This window comes from Chiloscyllium plagiosum, unplaced genomic scaffold (assembly GCF_037043375.1).
Source record: "Chiloscyllium plagiosum isolate Xiang-an unplaced genomic scaffold, Cpla_swu_hap1 HiC_scaffold_39, whole genome shotgun sequence".
NCBI lineage: Eukaryota > Metazoa > Chordata > Chondrichthyes > Orectolobiformes > Hemiscylliidae > Chiloscyllium > Chiloscyllium plagiosum.
In genome coordinates, this window is record NW_028270177.1 from 87,018,774 (window position 1) to 87,037,928 (window position 19,155).

Sequence of the window (19,155 nt, forward strand, 5' to 3'; positions counted from 1 at the left end):
GTTTCTCTATATCTCGGCAACTATGAGGGCAGCACCAGTATTGATTAGATTAGATTACTTACAGTGCCGAAACAGGCCCTTTGGCCCAACAAGTTCACACCGACCCGCTGAAGCGCAACCCACCCAGACCCATTCCCCTACATTTACCCCTTCACCTAACACTACGGGCAATTTAGCACGGCCAATTCATCTAACCTGCACATTTTTGGATTGTTGATGGAGTTGATCACCACACTCAGAGAAGAGACTTCCCGAAATGACGTGATATTCAGTAATATGGGAAAAGTGAAAATGTTAGAATAACTTCGCATTCTACTTTCCTTCCAGTTCATCATTAGCAATCCTTCTGCTTGCTTTGCCTATCTCTAGCTCTGTCTCTTTTTTGCTGAGCATTTCTCCATCCATTCAACACAAACCTCCCACTCATCCTTCCAACCACCCCTGATATAATAATATTATTTCTCAGTTGCATTAATTCACACTTAGTCCAGACTGTGCAAAAACGTTAAGGTTCTTTAACAAAGGTTATCAGCAAAACAAGGAAAATGAAATCTGGTCGTTTATGGTTGCTATGAGTGAAATTAGATTTTGTTCCAATTTTTGTCATTCGAATATAAGTTCTGTCATCGGCCGTGGTAGGATTTGAAACAATGCTTTTAGAGTCATAACCTGTGCCTCTGAATTACACAGTCAGTGATATTATTACTCTGATACTGAGACCCTGCTGTGAACTAACTGGAGAGACAAGAACAAGTTTTTGGTCAAAATATTTGTAACAGGGAAGAGAGATCAGAAGAGAAGTGATGCCTTAAAATGTGAAGTTAACAAAGGGGTAGATGCCAAGCTCATTCTGCAACAGCACTAAGGCAGAAGAGGAGATTGGGAAGATTACAGAGGTGGATTTTGATCGTTTTATTGACATAGAGAATCCAGAGAGATAAAGCAGTTTAGAGTAAAAAGGGGACTCAAAGTTCTGAACAGTCTAGTTCCTTCTTAGATCTTCATAAAGATTTCGAAATGCATGAAAAGGAAGTCGAATTTATGACTGAAAGTTTATTTATTTGCTAAATATAATTGTGGGCGGCACGGTGGCACAGTGGTTAGCACTGCTGCCTCACAGCGCCGGAGACCCGGGTTCAATTCCCGCCTCAGGCGACTGACTGTGTGGAGTTTGCACGTTCTCCCCGTGTCTGCGTGGGTTTCCTCCGGGTGCTCCGGTTTCCTCCCACATCACAAAGATGTGCAGGTCAGGTGAATTGGCCATGCTAAATTGCCCGTAGTGTTAAGTAAGGGGTAAATGTAGGGGTATGGGTGGGTTGCGCTTCGGCGGGTCGGTGTGGACTTGTTGGGCCGAAGGGCCTGTTTCCACACTGTAATGTAATCTAATCTAATTAACCGAGGTAGCAATAACCTTCACCATAATTTATAGAATTGACAGCGATCAGCTTACCAGATAGCGAGGATGGGTTAGTAATCTGCCTGAATAATCATCAGTACGGCTTCCATCTGCAACTCTTACCATGCCCAATCCACAGAAAGATAGTAAAGACCCATGGATAAATTCCTGTCCGTTGTTGTAACATTCCAGGCTAATGTTCTCAAATTCTGAACGATTGTTAGAACATTCCAGTCTAATGTTCTCAGATTCTGATCTCTCCATTTCTCTGTAGTTTCTGATCCCAATCGTGTTGAGGATGAATCGGCCCCAATACATGGCATAACAAGTTGAGAGAAGCCTATAATTATGGAAGAGGCAAACCCTCCAGTAACTCAGTTAGATCAGACAGACAGGTATCGATCATAGCCACTGAACAAACAGCTCCGTTAACCCTTTTCATGACATCCCTGACATACCACAACAATACTTGGTGTGGATGGAATGTTGACATCGCTGACTATTGGGTGAATGGTACATCTCCAATTGTAAAGTTAGAGGTGAGGGAGGGAGATGATGCTTTCTCTTCACAAACTAGATGATACTACTGTGTTTTGGCAGGGTAGGAATTGCTGGGCTCCCGATGCTGTCTGTGTCTGATCACCAGGCCTGCTGCATCCTTTCGTTTTATTTACTTTTGATTAACTTTGACATTTACCTTATCATCATTTAACGGCTTAGGTGGTTTAGGCATTTTTGACTGGCTCCTACAGTGCCATAGACGGTGTAGGTACAGTGCATTCCTTGTGGCCCTTGCAGCCGCGACCTTGTCCCGTGGAGTGATGGACAAGATCTCCAAGAACCAGGATTCTTAGTTTTACCATTCGCCAGTTATTGTTGTGGTCTCAACAGGGTTGGAAGGCAGTAACACTCTACCGGCTGCTACACTTGTTCCCTGAGATTTCTTTTAGAATTGCCTTTGATGTTCTTTCCTCCTGGATTGTAGAACTGCATGTGGGACAATCATTTCCTGAATTTGTTTTTCGACAATTGTGTGTTTCTAGGATGTTACCATATTGGAGCAGTTACTGTATAGTAGTTAAATAATCTATTATTCTGCTAAATTTTCCAACAGATCTAACTTTTTGCAAGTTCTACTTCCTTTTGTTGTATTTTGTCGACAGTGTTTGAACAGACTGTAATTTGCTTAAAGTCGAATATTTGACCAAATAAATTGTATCAGAAACACAGCACCTCACATTTACCTTTAAAATACGAAAATGTTCGGGTCGAGACTACCTTTTCCAAATATTTTGAAGGGCATCTGCTCTGATCCCTAACACGAGCGACAGATATTCATATTTTAACTAGGTTATTACTTATTGGACAAGGTGTTGCAGAAATATGGGGTTTGACAGCAGAATGGGCCGAGCTGGAGCAGTGGTAGTTATGTCCGATGTTCAATCCATCTCACAGGTCCAGTCCAGTCCTTACATATATCAGCCAAGAGGAATTGGCAGCCCATCATGAAGCACTGCGTAGACCAGGCTAGTTTACTGCTCAGAAAACTTTCCTGGATCGAACACTGTTCAGAGCTCACCAATTCGCTACTTATCTGTCCAACAGTGCATTGATCTATAAACCTGGACAAAATAATCTGTTCAGCACAGGGCGATATGCAGTACACACAAGTACATTGTTCTAGAAACATGTACTGGGTATCTCTCCAACATGGGGAGCTGTACAGTGAAAAGCAGTGAATTGTTCCATAAATCTGGAGCAGTTACATTCCCAGCATGTACAGCTGTGTACACCAACTACTGTATTGCTCAGTAACACTGTGTTATATCACTGCCCAGTGTGAGGAAACTTGCAGCCCATGATGAAAGTGAGAGGATGTGCAATCCTCATCCACTTACAGCTCCATATCTCCATTGCGCCATGATAATGGGTGCTGTGGGTGTGAACAAGACTGCCAGAGAGAGGTCATGAATCCGTTGAAATACCACCAATCTTGGTTAAAAGAGGGTGGAGATTGAGAAAGAATTCCAAATGATGGAGAGTTTTGGATGAGTATTTGTTCTGCAGCTTTGTAAGTGAGAGCAGGGTCAGCAGAGTCTGACTCATTGAGCTTAATCTAACAATAATTTGTCTCAGTGCCATTTTCATTGAGTGTGAGAGAGGGATCCCCTACACGAGACCGAACTAGTTTCTGTGGGATATCTTTTCGAACTCACCTCATTAACTACCCACCCATCCCATGGGGTCACTCTCATTCAATGCCAGCCCGATTCTCCTACCCATCATGGCTGGAGGTACTCACCATCGTCCGGGTACCCCTGGAAATTTCGTGATCCCTGACGCTGGTGCCATCGTGAAAAGGCCAATGGGCACACCGTTGAGCTTTCTCAGTTTGGAGCTGCCCTGCACACTTTATCCCGAGCATGGCAGATAAAGGGCAATTACACCGTGGCTAGTCAACAGACACACTGAGGTCCTGGCGAATGGACTAGTACAGAGGACGGCGTTCTCTTCCCAAAGGGGTCCCCACTCTCAGACCCACTGAGCATGGTCTGATCTCACCACCCAGTTCAGCGCAGTATGTGCAGTGTGAAGAAATGTCCAGAAATACTTAGCAAGCAACAATAACATTCCCCGCTCTGTCAGGATAAGGCTCACCATATTGTCTCTGCTCCCTCACATCTACTGTATATGTGTTATAGCACCAGCTCCCGAACAAGGTTGATGCTCCATCACTCTCACTACTGCATGGAGCACATTTTCTCTTTCTATCGCCTACGCAATACACACATATGGTGATAAAATATTCTGGAGAATGCTGTTTCTCGAATTCTCTGGATGGTTTCGTATGCAAAATGTTCCAAATTATTCCCACGTTTTGGAAAATGTTCATCTCCCAGTGTGTAAAACATCAGGAGATGAAGAGTTTTAGATTTTCAAATCACTCAGGATGAAAGCGCATAATGAGGCCATTGAGCCCTTCAAATATGCCCCACTATTCAGACAAAGGCAGCGCCTAAATACTTGAAGACTCATTCTCTTGATGAAGACAGGTGCCATATTGGAGGTTCACCAGTTTCGCTGGAACACTCCTGCCATCCAGAGTTTTGTAATTCCTCAAACAGTACCACCAGTAATCTCTTCTGTTAAAAGCAGTTATGAATAGGTGATGACCTGTTTATCCTTGGTCTTATCTGTTTGAGAAAAGCCTTGTTTGTTTTGTTAGAGACAGTGCAGGAAGTTTCATCTGACTGGAATTTTGTTTATATTATTGAAACTCTTTGTGACTTTCCCTGTTAGAAACGATGTAAAATATTATTTTAAATTCTCCGCCTGTTCCCTGAAACCCATTCCCCAGTCACATCCTCCAGGTGTCCCACATGTACTTTCCTGCCTTTCTTCTAAGTCTCTCTCTCTCTCTCTCACACACACACACACACACACACACACACACACACACACACACACACACACACACACACACACACACACACACACACACACACACACACACACACACACACACACACACACACACGTCATAAACCGTTTTCTAATCGACATGGAAAAACTTTATCAGCGAGTTCTTTGTTCAAATATTTCTTGCCACCTTTGGAATATGTTTCTTTTTATTTTCCTTTATTCAATCTGCTTCTGGCTCCAAAAACAAATATACCAAATCTGGCTGACGCTAATGCTCGCCAATTTGAATTCTTTAGTTTGTGTTTGATTAGTATCCTTCACAGTATTTGTGCATCATGGGTGGTTCATCTTCACATCTTCATATCATCTTCTTTTTGACCAGAGTCAATCATTGCTGAAGGTTATGAAGTATGTGCTAAAATGTCTCCCCCACACATCTACTGACCTTCACCTCGGTCGATATTCCCATTCGGTCTTGGACCAGATATAAGACATAAGTCTGGAATTGAAATGCCTGGCTCTTTTCAATCATTCAGGAGGAACCTCCGTATGTGGCTGAACACAGGATCAGCTGAGAGTGTCTCCAAGCCCCCAGTTTTTCTGGCTCTGTGATTTCTGTTCGATGATGCCACATTCCAGTGGGAAGCTTCCTGCATGACCACATTTCCTCTCAAACGAGAAATCCTCTAACTCTTGTGAACAGGGCCTTCAGGTGTAACTGTCCCATCTCCCGTGCTACTGCCCTCACTCTGTACCCTCCCTTCCAGGACAAGGATAGAGATCCCCTTGTCCTCACTTCCTACTGCACTAGATTCACATTCACTGAACCATCATCTGGCAACTTCAACCACCCCCAGTGGGACAGCACCATCAAACACATCTTTCCCCCCATCCATGTCAGAATTTTATAAGGACCATTCCATCTGAAACACCCTCCAATACCCTGAACTTTTCGCCAGTCCCACATGGCAGCTTAACAGCCAATTACAGAAGCTGCAACACTTGCCCATTCACCTCTTCGTCCCTCACAGTCCAAGGCCCCAATCACACGTTCCAGGTGAAGCAGCATTTCACATGTACTCTTTCAATCCAGTCTCCTGTCTTTGCTGTTCACAATACAGTCTCGTTTACATTAGTGAGATAACAGAAACTGTCTGAGTAACATCTCCACTCTGCCTATAGGAATGAAATTGACCTTCTGATTGCTCCATGTTTCAAGAATCTACATTGCTATCAAACTAATCAGAATTCTTTGAAGAGGTAACAAGCAGATTAGATAAAGGAGAGCCAATGGGGGTCATCTATGTGGACGTCCAGAAGGCCTCTGATAAGGTTCTGCATAGGAGGGTCCAGAGTAAGATAAGGATTAATGGTGTTCGAGGTCAAGTATTAATATGGATAAAAGTTTGGTTGTCTGGCAGGAGGCAGAGTGGAGATAAATCGGTCCTCTCAGGATGGCAGCCAGTGACTAGCAGTGCTCCACAAGGGCCAGTGTTAGGACCACAACATTTCACTTTATAGGTTAATGATCTGGATGGCAGAACTGAGGGCATTCTGACTACGTTTGCAGATGATGCAAAGATAGGTGAAGTGGCAGGTAGTACTGAGGAGGCAGGGAGCCTGGAGAAAGATTTCAACAGTTTAGGAGAGTGCGAAAACGAGAAGCAGATGGAATACAATGTGGGAGAGCGTGAGGTCATGCACTATGTTATGAAGAATACAGGCATGGACTATTTATTAAATGGGAAGAAAATTCATAAATCTCAAGTACAATGGGACTTGGGATTCCAAGTCTAGGATTCGCGTAAGATAAACTTGCAGGTTGAGTTAGTAGTTAAGAAGGCAGATACGATGTTGTCATTCATCTCGAGAGGAGCAGGATATAATGGTGGGGATTCTGAGGCTTTATAAGACTCTGGTCAGACCACATTTCCAGTATTTTGTGCCTCATACCTAAGGAAGGATGTATTAGCCTTGGTGCGTGTTGAGAGAAGGTTAACCAGAAATGAGGAAGGTTTGAGGACTCTGGGTTTATATTCGATGGAGATTAGAAGGATAAGGGGGAGCCAATTGAAATTTGCAGAATACTGAATGACCTGGATGTAGACAACATTGGGAGGACGTTTGCACTGACAGGAGGCACAGGCTTAGAGCAAAGGGAAGACATTGTAGAACGGATAAAGATGAAACGTCTTTAGTCAGAGAGTGATGAAATTGTGGAATTTCGCATTAATTTACACCAATTTTACATCTGTGTCTCTTTCACCACAATGTAAAACCCATTTGTATTTCGCACTGGACTTCCAAATACTCTGTCCCACCTCTGCCAAGATACTAACACTCTCACTTTCCAATCCTTTATACGTCTGAAGAAGATTTGCACTGGACTTGAAACATTAATATTGTTTCTCTGTCTCGGCAGATGTTGCCAGAAACAATGAGTTCCTTCAAAAATGAAAAGTCGTAAAACAATATCACAAAGATCATTGGATACCGGAAATCTGAAACAAAAACTGAGATTTTTGAAGAGACCGGGTGCTTTGAGGAACAGTCACGGGACCCGAAAGATTAACTCTGCTTTCTCTCCACAGATGCTGCCAGTCTTGTTAGTGTCTTCAGCAATGTCTGTTATTGAACAAGTTTCAAACATGCGTGTCAAAACTGCTCAAACGCCCTGTTCAACATGGACCGCCATATACCAGGAAGTGAATGATAACGCAAGGTATACAAATCCATTTGTTCTGAAACTACATAAGGCTGTTATCACTGACACTACAGAGCTCTTAATCATAGTCATTGAGAGAAACAGAGGGAAACACATTCGCTTTAAACAGAAAATGGCATTCCTGGAGGGGAACAGATTCTGATAAAAATGTTAAATCCTTTTGAAGAATGAGACAAATTGTAGGCATGGCATCATGGAGAGACCCTAACAGGATGAGAATTATAAAAGAAGGAGCGTTCCCACATCAGAAACCAGGGTAAGTCATTGTACACAGGGGTGAAGGGTGAACGGATACCAGTGTGAATTAAGGACAGGCACCAAAATTGTATTGCAGATATTGCAGCTCAAACTGGGCATTTGAGTGATGCTTCAAAACATAATAGAAGTAGCAACAGAATTATAATCAACCACAGTCTGTAACTGTTTCCCAGGGAAAATCTCTCAGTCTACCATTACAATGAAATTGATCATGGTTCAGTGATGAGAGTGGGCAAACATGCCATGGTCAGAACCATGTGTACCTAAACCTGATGACAACCCATTAAATCTACTACACTTAATGCTTACATTAACAAACAACAGAACTAACATTTGATAGAGAGTATGCAATGATACCAAGACAGTGACCACTTCTTTTAATACCCACTAAGAATTGCTGCTGACCTCTACCCTTACTCTTATCTGTTTGTTGGAGAAAAACACGTGTTCCTTTTGTTAGAGACGGGTTCAAGAACGTCACTTCTATTACCATTTTCTTCATATAATTTAAATACATACAGTGCCTTCCTCTGTGAGGAATGATGTAAAAGATGGGTGTACATTATCTGTCTGTTCTCTCTAGCCAATTCTTCAGTCACACCGTCCAAATATCCTCAATGTACTTTCCTGACTTAATTTCTACCGAAGTTCACACACTCAGCTTGAACTTTTTTTAGGTATTCGGAAAATCTCGTGCTGCTTGTTTTTATACTTCCTGCCAATTTGATTGCATCATAACTATTATTCCCTTTTCCTTGCTTTCTAGATTTATACAGTCATATAGCGCACAAGCACACCCTTTGGTAAAACTTGTCCATGCTGACCAGGTTTTCCAAAGTAAACTAATCCCATCTGTTTGCATGTGGCTCATATGCCTCTAAACGTTTCCTTTTCATATGTTTGTCCAAATTCCCTTTGAATGTTGTAGCTGTAATTGCTTTTACCACTCTTTCTCTGGCAGTTCATTCCATAAACACATCACACTCTGTGTGAAAACCTTGCCCTTCCTCCCTGTCAAGTCTTCCCCCTTTCACGTTAAAGCTATGGCTATATGTTTCGACTCGCCTATGCTGTGGAAAACATCCTGGCTATTCATCTCACCCATACCGACAAGATTTGATAAACTTATATAATATCACCCCTCAACCTCCTACACTCTATCTGATACTAACTTTAAGAACAAGCATTTAAAGATAAACACTGCAAATTTGAAACAATATTAAAATGACAGGTAAAGGACCGTCAGCCCAAACTTCATACTGTGTTTTGTCTTTCTCCATGTTACAGTACTAAGGCAGCATGAAACTCTTACTAGTACCAATAAGAGGTCAAACACACCTGAATTCCTTTGTCCAAATGCGGTGATGATCTCTGCAGTGAAAAAACATCTCTGGACAGATCAATATAAGAAGTGGAATGGTCAGCGTGCAGTTACATTTTGCAGAGTGAGATGAAGGCTGAGTATACTTTTTGAAATTTGGATCGAAGTGTGAATTCAGTGCCAAGGGGCAGAGGTGTTTCAATAAGGTTTATTCCAAGAAGGAAACTTTCTGGAATGAAATATGAGTGGAAGGTGTAAAATAGCATGAATGGAGAGGCCGAGTCACACTGAGACCAGAGCAAAGTGGCAGCACAAAACCCAGCTTGATGCTAGTGCAGGGAAGATAGACTCGATCAAAGAACTTCAGGTAAAGCGGGTAGGGACCATAATGTGACAGAACGTGCTCTGTAATTGCAGAGGGAGAACCTGAAATCAGGAAGGAGAGACGAGCAGGGAAGAGGATGGAGCAGCAATTGCAGTGGTTTCTGGGGATAATTCAGGAAGGACAGCTTAAATTTGCCTTCCACTAATGCTCATCAATTTGTGACTAAATAGTATCCTTGACAGCTTTTGTCAACCACAGGTGGTTCACCTCCTTATCGAGTACTTCTACTTGAACAGAAACAATAATTACTGAGTCTTATGGGATATCTGTTTGAATGTCTGCTCACCTATACTCACTCACCTTCCTCTGGGTTTATTGTCACATCCCACTTCAGACCAGAAGTGAGACAGAAATCCTCAATTTAGATGTCTGGTTCTTTTCAAGGGGGACGTCTGCATGTGGCTGAACACATGATCAGCAGAGGCTGAGTCCATTCTCCGAGTTTCTCTGTCTCTATTGTTTCTGGTTGATGATGCCACATTCCAGTGGGCAGCCTCTGACGTGACCTCCTTTTCCTTCTAACCAGAAATCCCCAAACTCCGGTGGAGAGGGTCTTCAGCTGTGACTGTCCCATCTCCCTCACTTCTGCCCTCACGCTGTCCCCTCCTTCCCAGAACAATGATAGATTTCCCCCTGTCCTCACTTCCTACTGCACTGGAATCCACATTCCAAGAATTACCTTTCGTCACATCCACCACCACCAGCAGGGCAGCACCATGGAACACATCTTCCCCTCCCACCCACTGTCAGTATCTCACATGGACCGTTCCCTCTGTGACACCCTTCATCATCCTGAATACTTGCCCATACCCCCAATGTCTCCTTCCCATGTATTTGCAGAAGCTGCAACACTTGCCCATTCACCTCTTCCCTCCTAACTGTCCAAGGACCAGTCACACTTTTCAGGTGAAGCAGCATTCACATGTAATCTTTCAATCCAGTCTCCTGTCATTGCTTCTCACAATGCAATCTCCTTTGCATTGGGGACACCAAACAGAGACTGCACTGAGGAACACTCCCATTCTGGAGGAATAATCCTGACCTTGTCATTGCTTCCCATTTCAATAACCTCCCTTGCTCTCGTGTTACCTTTTCGTTCCTGGGCTGCTGAGAATTCTCAATGAAGCACAACCGAAACTCGAGTAACACGTCACTTTACACTTTGGTACGTTACAATCTGTAGGAGTTAATCATCAATTCCATGACTTCACAGCCTGACCTCAATATGGCCATTCTCCATTTATCATCCATTCTCCCTCCTGGACTCCATGTGACCTTGTTTGGTTGTGTCTTCGTTATCTTGCACTCAATAGAGAGATCCCCTACAATACACACCCTTCGTCCTGTACATAAATTTTCTTAAAATGAAGATCAACGCACCATTTATCTTCCTAACTGCCTTTTCTTCCACAATGAAACAATCACAGAATAGTAGACTCTGTTCTGTCAAAAAAAAAACATGATCTACATTCGTCCCATTTTCTTAAATGAGATCCATAGCCATAAATGTTATGATACTTCAAGTGTTGGTCCACATACTGTTTAATGGTTGTGAGATTACCCGTCAATATTACCCTCTCAGGATATTTATTTCTGACCACAACACCGTCCTGGTGAAAAAGAATCCTCAAATCCTCTCTAAACCAGAAACCCTTCACTTTCAAAGTCGCTGCTTGTTCTTTGTCCTTTTTCTTTGACTAAAAGGAATAGCTGTTGTCCATCCATCCTCTCCAAATCAATTGTAAACCTCTCCTTCTGAATCGCGTCCCCTCAGCGTTGGCTGCTCCAAAGTAAACAACCCAAGCTTATCCAGCCTCTCTACACAGCTAATATGCTCCATCCAAAGGAGCATCCTGGTGAAACTCCTCTGCAGTCCTACAGTGCATTCACATCCTTCTTGTAATGTGGCCCACAGAACTACACACAGTATTCCATCCTGGCCTAACCAAAATCCTGTAAAACTCTTACAATCTATGTCTCGGTGAATTAAAGCTATGCCAACAGTCGCATATGATTTCTTAACTAATCTATTACCCTGTTCGGTCTCATTCAGGGATGTGTGGAGAAACACCCTCTGAGCTTCCTAGTGTGCTGCAATTCATTGAGTCCGCCCCGTCTGGTTTTTCTTCCAACGTGCATCACCTCATATTTATCAGGGTTACATTCTATCTGCCATTGATCTGCACATCTGACCAACCCATCTGCATCTTCCTGTAACATAAGGCCTTCCTCCTATCTGCCAACCACCTGGCCAATCTTTGTGTCAAAAACAAACTTACTTATCATACTCCCACACCCCTCCACATTTACATCAACATCATTTCTGAATACCACAAATAATAAGGGACACTGAACTGATCCCTGTGGTACACCAGGGGACACTGGTCTCCAGACACTCAAACAGCCTTCTCCCACCACTCTCTGTTTCCTGCTACGAAGACAAGTTGAAAACCACTTAGCAAGTTACCCTTGATATCATGAGATTGTACTTCCCTTATAAGTTCCCCCCGTGGGGGTTTGTCAAAGGCCTGGCTGAAAAAACTATATAAATGACAGATTCAAAAAATTCAATAAAATTCCTAGGGCATGACTTTGCTCTGATGATTTCATGCTGAAGATCCCTGATCAAACATTGAACAGAATGAGCCCAATCAGCCATTCATGCCTCTTACACAGCAATTGGAGCAGATCTTTTCCAGCTTTGTTTCAGAAACTATCGCAATACGTGCCTCACGAAAGATTAATGTGCAAGAGAAGAACACAGTGTGTTAGGAAAACAAATTGCGAGGAGAGTAGACTGGCTAACTATTAAAAGCCATGATATGAAGATGCTAGTTTTGGACTGGGTTGGACAAGGCCAAAATACACACGACACCACATTATAGCCCAACAGGTTTACTCAAAAACTCTAGCTTTCTGAGAGCTGCTTCTTCATCAGGTGTTAGGGAGAGAGGAAGACCTTAGAGACAGGATTTATAAGGAAACAGATCAAAGAGTATACAACTCACGCACATGAGTTGAACACAGCTAAGATGGCTCATAAATCTTTAATCAGTTAGAATGGAGGTGTAGGTTTTGCTTGATTAATATGCAAGTCTTCGCGTTTCTTTCGAGTCGCGGCCTGGAGATACCTTCAGGTATTATCAATGGAAAGGAGGTGATCCCTTCGGTCAGACAATGTATTTTAGGCTTGAAATCTTGTTTGGAGTCTGTCTATGTCTTCACCTGGAATCCGAATGGGTTTATTTCCAAAGTCGGAGGTGATAAATACAACATTGACCAACTGTCTACAAATTGTATGTTTTGGATCAAAATAGATTATATAAGCAAATACAAATGTGCAAGTGCAAATTCACCTCACAAATTTATATGTATACGCATGTGTGTGTATTTGCGTGTGTGCATGTGCATGTGCGTTTTATGCGTATGAAAGGGGGGTGTTTGTGTGAAGGGAGAGAGAGAGTATGTGTGTGTAAGAGAGAGTGAGGGGAAGTGTATGTGTGAGTGTAGAGGGGAGAGAGAGGGAGTGTTTATGCATGCGTGTGACACAGCGGAATATGTATTTGTGCATGTGAGGAAGGGGGAGTGTGAATGTGTGCGTGGGGCAGATAGGGAGCGTGTACATCAGTGTGTGTAAGGGGGAGAGTGAGAGTGTGTGCTTGTCCAGGCTAACACCCCGACAGATACGAGAGATTCTTATCCCCAAATACACTTACTCCGTGGTTTCAGAGCATCCCCTCTCTGCAGCCTCTGCTCCATTTGTTGTTCATGTTACAGACCCAGGTGCTGTAAATATAGTCCCCATGCTCCGTCCAGAGTTGGGTCACCAAATCCTTAGGTCTCCATATATGCCTGAGGCAGCTCACTGCACAACCTCCAGCAAACCATTCCCAACCAAACTTTTCAATAGCAGGATTCAGTCAGAAGTCCCCAGTTGCAAGTGTTTGAAGAAGGCAGCCTAGACATTAACGTTTCCTTATTTTAAATGTAGTCATGAAATGGATGATCCAGATGTGTTGTGACTAGTCCAACCACTCAACGTTAAGCAAAATGTAATCCCTTCAAACGGTCTAGTTAAAACATAAACAAAGAGAAGAACAATTGGGGATACCTTCGCTATAGGAACACTTGTGCAAACAATAGGTATGGTGCCTTCTCCTAATTAAGTGTGCTAATACAGGAACATGGCATAACCATCCCCCTTGGCGAAATCGTAAATTCAAACACAAAATCTTACGTGCAGTTCTCCAATCCAGGAGGAAGCCGCTTGAAGAGAATTTTCACAGATATAGCAGCTGTGGAACATGTATTAAAAATTCTAACCCTTCTGGGATGCCGAGCAGCTTCTGAATGCTGCAACTAAAAACAAAACGAGAAAACCAGGTCTGGGAGAGCTGGCCAGTGCCCTTCCGTTGTTACCACCGTTTAAATAAAACTTAAAGGCCTGCTCAGCTATTTACTTCAGCTTCTTTCAGGCGGCAGTTCCGGTTCTCTTCCTCTAAGACCTCTCTTTAAAGAATCTGAAGAGAAAATAACAGAAGTGACAGTATCGTCACAAGTCCCCCTTTGAAAAAAAATAAACGATTAACTTACAAGACAGCCTCATGTTAAACCCTTTATTCTTACTGTTTTAGTAGACTACAATACATATATATTGCATTGACAGTAAGCACGTAAACATTCACAACTCCATTCTATTTCAGTCAGTTTACTCTGGCGACAGAACACCTCTATCTTTCTTCATCAAAGTCTCGACAACTTTTCAGCAAGTATGGTTTCTCGTCCTGTCACCTTTATAACTTCCAAATTGAATGGCAACAATAATAACTCTATCTGAACAGAGTGGAAGTTTTCTCCCTAAATTTCTCCAATTACTTCAGGCGTTATTTTCGCACATAGATTTGTCTCAGGCACGTTGTTTGCGAGATAAATTCTGAGATGTTGTTACGCAAACACCAGGCTCAAGGGCTTCTTTCCAATTGCGAAATATTTGTGTTGATGGTTTCACCGGACACTCCAATCACACGTTACCTAATGAAGCACTTCGCACCTCTTTGGTAGTCCTTCTCAATCACATGTCTCCTCATGCCTCAACGTAAAGGGTTTACATGTTTCTGTACCTCTCAATGCTGTAACCGCTTTACCTGCTATTCCTGGCCTATGCCAGTAAACATTACTCTCACAAGGACAGCTTGTAAGAAGATCTTGCACATTCTTCTCAATCCCTCACAGATGCCAAACTTTGATTTATGGACCAACTCATCATCATCAGCCATTGCAGCTTCTAATCTTACCCTTTTTAATCTCTGCTCTTCCAAACGAGTTCTCACGACTGTAGGTAGTGAATTTTTGAACTCCCCCCGAGTAAGAATCTCTCGAAGAGTGTCATACGTTGCTCTCTTTTTAATACCCTTATCCACCTTTCAGAATTACTGAGTTTGATTCTTTGAAACCCAATGTACATTTAACCAGAGACGATTTTTTTACATTCCTGAAACACTGTCTGCAGTCTTCTGGCACAGCCTCATCTGCACTTCAGATGTCTTTCTTTATCTCCTAATACTGGCCAGATGCCTCCTCCGATAGGGATGCAAATAGCTCACTCCTGATACCTACCAGCTTTGTTTGGATCAACTAAATACATATGGTCAGTGGCCACTGCATTCGTTTAGCCACTTTCTCAAATGAAAATTAGAAGGCTTCTATCTCCTTCTCATCAAATGTAGACAATGCCTGGATGTGTTTAAACAGATCCCCCTCAGGCCTTTGGCTACCATAATGTTGCTCATCCTCACTCTCCTCCTCATTCAGCCTACCGTCTATCTTCATCTCTACCCTACTAAGTCGACTTTCCTCTCAAATTGCTAACTTTTGAAGTTGAAACTGTCCTTCTTTCTGCTTTTCTTTTCTCTCTCTTTCGTTTTCCTCTCGTTTTCTTTTAATTCTAACTTTAATCGTATTTCAAACTGTCTCAGTTACTTTTTGCGTTCAAGCTGCCTCATCTGCAATTGAATTCCAGCCATTTCCAAAGATTCCGATGGTGTTTTACCAAAGTGTAAATGCCAAGTTATAGCTGTAATTATCTCTCCTTTTCTCACAAAAAAACACAAACCCAACTCCAGCTTTTCTGCCAATTCTAACAGCTTTGCCTTGCTCACCTTTTGGAAAATCTCCAAGTTCACTTCTTCCACACCCAGAGAACTCTTCGCGACAGAAAGAACCATTATTACATAAAGCACTGTTCAAACCAACCAAATTCAACACCCGGAACAAAAGACGCTAACAACTACCAAACGCCGCCTTTGAACCTCACAATTTCCCTGTGCACATTCTCCCCGTCCCTACGTGGGTTTATTCTGGGTGCTCCCACAGCCCAAAGATGTGCAGGTTAGGTGAATTGGCCATGTTAAATTGCCAGTCTGTAGGCAAGTTACATTAGTCAGGGGTAAATTTGGAATAAAAGGATAGAGGAATGAGTCTGGGTGGGTTACTCTTCGGAGGGTTGGTGTGGACTTATTCGGCCAAATGGCCTGTTTCCACACTGTAGGGATTCTAAGCCTGAACCCAATTTGGAATTATCGATTTCAATATGGACAAGAGTCCCCGGTTTGCTGTGGACCAGACCAGACTGCCTGAAAATACTAAAATATGGTAGCCTGGAAGCCAACCTTGTCTTATAGCAAACATAGACGTGAAATGGGTGTTCCAGATGTGATGCGGCTGGTCAAAGCACTCAACTTTAAGCAAAACGCAATATATTTAAACACTCTAATAAAAACACATTCAAAAGGAAGAGGAGTTTAGAATAGTTTAACTACTGGAAATCGTAACAGAATAATAGATACAGTACCTTCCACCATTGAACTGTTCTAATGTACGAATATCCCATTAACTCATCCCTCAGCAAAAAGGAACATCCAAGGCCATTCAGTCTCAAATGCAATTCGCCAAACCAGGAGGAAACAATAACAAGGCTAATTTCAGAGAGAATAGCAGCTAGAGAACATCTACGGAACCCTTCTCCCACTCCAGGTAACGGAGCAAATAACCTTTTTTAAAGTGACAGCATTGTCAGAGATGTTGGATGCCTGTCATTTGCAATAATACTCAAGGAGCTTCCTCGTGTTGCTGACCACACGATCAGCAAAAAGGGACAAATGCATAAGTCAGCCATTTAGTGGACAGGCACAGATCAAGTTTCAAAGACGTGAGTCAAAACTGCTAAAACCCCTATCCAACCTGGAGCACCACATGGGATACGCTGGGGAGTGAACAACAGCCCGATACAAATTGCTTCACACCGCAAACATAGTATATCATATGGGACACAGCGGAAAGTGAACAACAGCCCGACACACACCACTCTCCGTCAATGGAACTCCACATGGGACACACCAGAAGTGAACAACAGCATGAGACACACAATTTCATTGTTTCTGAGCTTCACAATGCCAGCACTCGATACACTGGAGAGCCTAAAACGAAGGCCAGGGAAAGATACAGAGGGACAGTGAGATTCACATTAAAGACAGAAACAGACATTCAATTAATTGAGAACATATTGTGGAAATATAGAGAAAAGGATTGGGTAGTGTGACTAACTGGAGGATTGAACTTTTAGAGAGCAACATTACATGAATGAGAACATTGAATAAAAGTGTTTTCTGATAAGCTGAAGTGGTTTATTTGAGAGAAATACACCAGAAGGAAACTAGGTTATATATCAACAACTGGCAATGATTTAGATAATCAACATAGAGAAACTGAGGGAAGGTTCATGGACAGATGAGTTAAAGTCCTTGAGAACATAGAACATAGAACATAGAACATAGAAGAATACAGCGCAGTACAGGCCCTTGGGCCCTCGATGTTGCGCCGATCCAAGCCCACCTAAACTACACTAACCCACTATCCTCCATATACCTATCCAATGCCCTCTTAAATGCCCATAAAGAGGGAGAGTCCACCACTGTTACTGGCAGGGCATTCCATGAACTAACGACTCGCTGAGTGAAGAACCTACCCCTAACATCAGTCCTATATCTACCCCCCCTTAATTTAAAGCTATGCCCCCTTGTAATACCCGACTCAATACGCGGGAAAAGGTTCATACTGTCGACCCTATCTAACCCCCTAATCATCTTGTACACCTCAATCAAGTCACCCCTAAACCTTCTTTTCTCTAGTGAAAACAGCAATAAACAAAGACATTTGCTAGACACAATAGCGATATAGATCAGCGTGCACATCAATGTCAGACGAATGGGATTTTGGAGTGATTTCGACTCAGGTTTGTCTCTGCAGGTTTCAACCCGAGAGTGTCAGCAGCAGATTGTTGGCATCATTAAGTCTGTATTTCACAGCTCAAGGTTCAAACAGCAGATGGGTTAAGCCACTGAAGTATGTTATGGAGCAGTGAGTAGGTAAAGTTAATAATGGTCTGAGCATGGTGTCAGGAATCAGTTCATGGCCAAAGGGATCACCAATGTTGTGATCCGTCTGTGTTAAACACCACCTGCAAGTTCCCCTCAAAGCTGCTCGCCACCCTGATTTGGAAATATACCGATGTTCCTTCGCAATTATTGTGTCAGAATCCTGGAAGGCCCTCCCTAACGGCATTATGGGTCAACCCACAGCACTTGGAATGCAGCGATTCAAGAGGCCAGCTCACCATCACCTTCTCAAAGGCAAATAGGAAAGAGCTATCAATTCGGCCAGCCAGTGATGCCTAAGTCCCAGAAAGGAATTAAAGAAAAAATATTGGCCAGGGATGGAATGGAGTCTCAGGAAGGAAAAAGAGTTTGTAATCATAATAGAGGGCAATGATCTCCACACTCCCAATATTTAAATAGCAAGGACAGAGAGAAAATGGCTCACATCTGAAAGTGAGTAGGTCAATATAGAGACCCATGAGTAACACTGGCAGAAGCACAGAGGGAGACAGTAATTGAACAAATTCCCTGATGCAGTTAGTGGTGGACTGCAGAGTGAATATCTGGATTTAGAGTCTCAACATGAACAATAATAGTGGCAGAAAGTGAAGAATATATGGAAGAACAGTAATGCAGTCATAACTGGTTGAGAGAAAAAAAACATATCTGGACGACGAGACTTACCAGGGACATCAACGAAAGATAGGAGAGGATAATAAAAAATATTGAATAATGTGAAGAGCAGAATAGACCCGCCATGATAATGACAACCAATCATAATATATAGAAAGAGACAAAACATAATCGGATAAACGCCTGTCCGTTGTTGGAACATTCCAGTCTAATGTTCCCAGATTTTGATCCATTGTTGGAATATTCCGGTCTATTTTTCGCAGATTATGATCTCTCCTCCCCTTCTGCATCTGGAGCTGCTGATCTCTGTTAGTACTGTCAGTGATGCTCCCGCTCATACTCTGGGATAACTTATTGAATGGTGCTCATTTATCATTAAAAGATAGGAACTCGCCACTGGGATAATTAGAATCCATGGAGGCTGACATTAATCACAGTCACCGAACAAGCAAGCTCAGTTAACCGCTTCCTTACATAACATTTCATATCGTAGTAAGAAGGAATATTTACTCAGTCTCGATGGAATGGATGAGGGTGACTGACGGACAACTTTAAATCTTTCCTTTTTTGTAACTTTTTCAT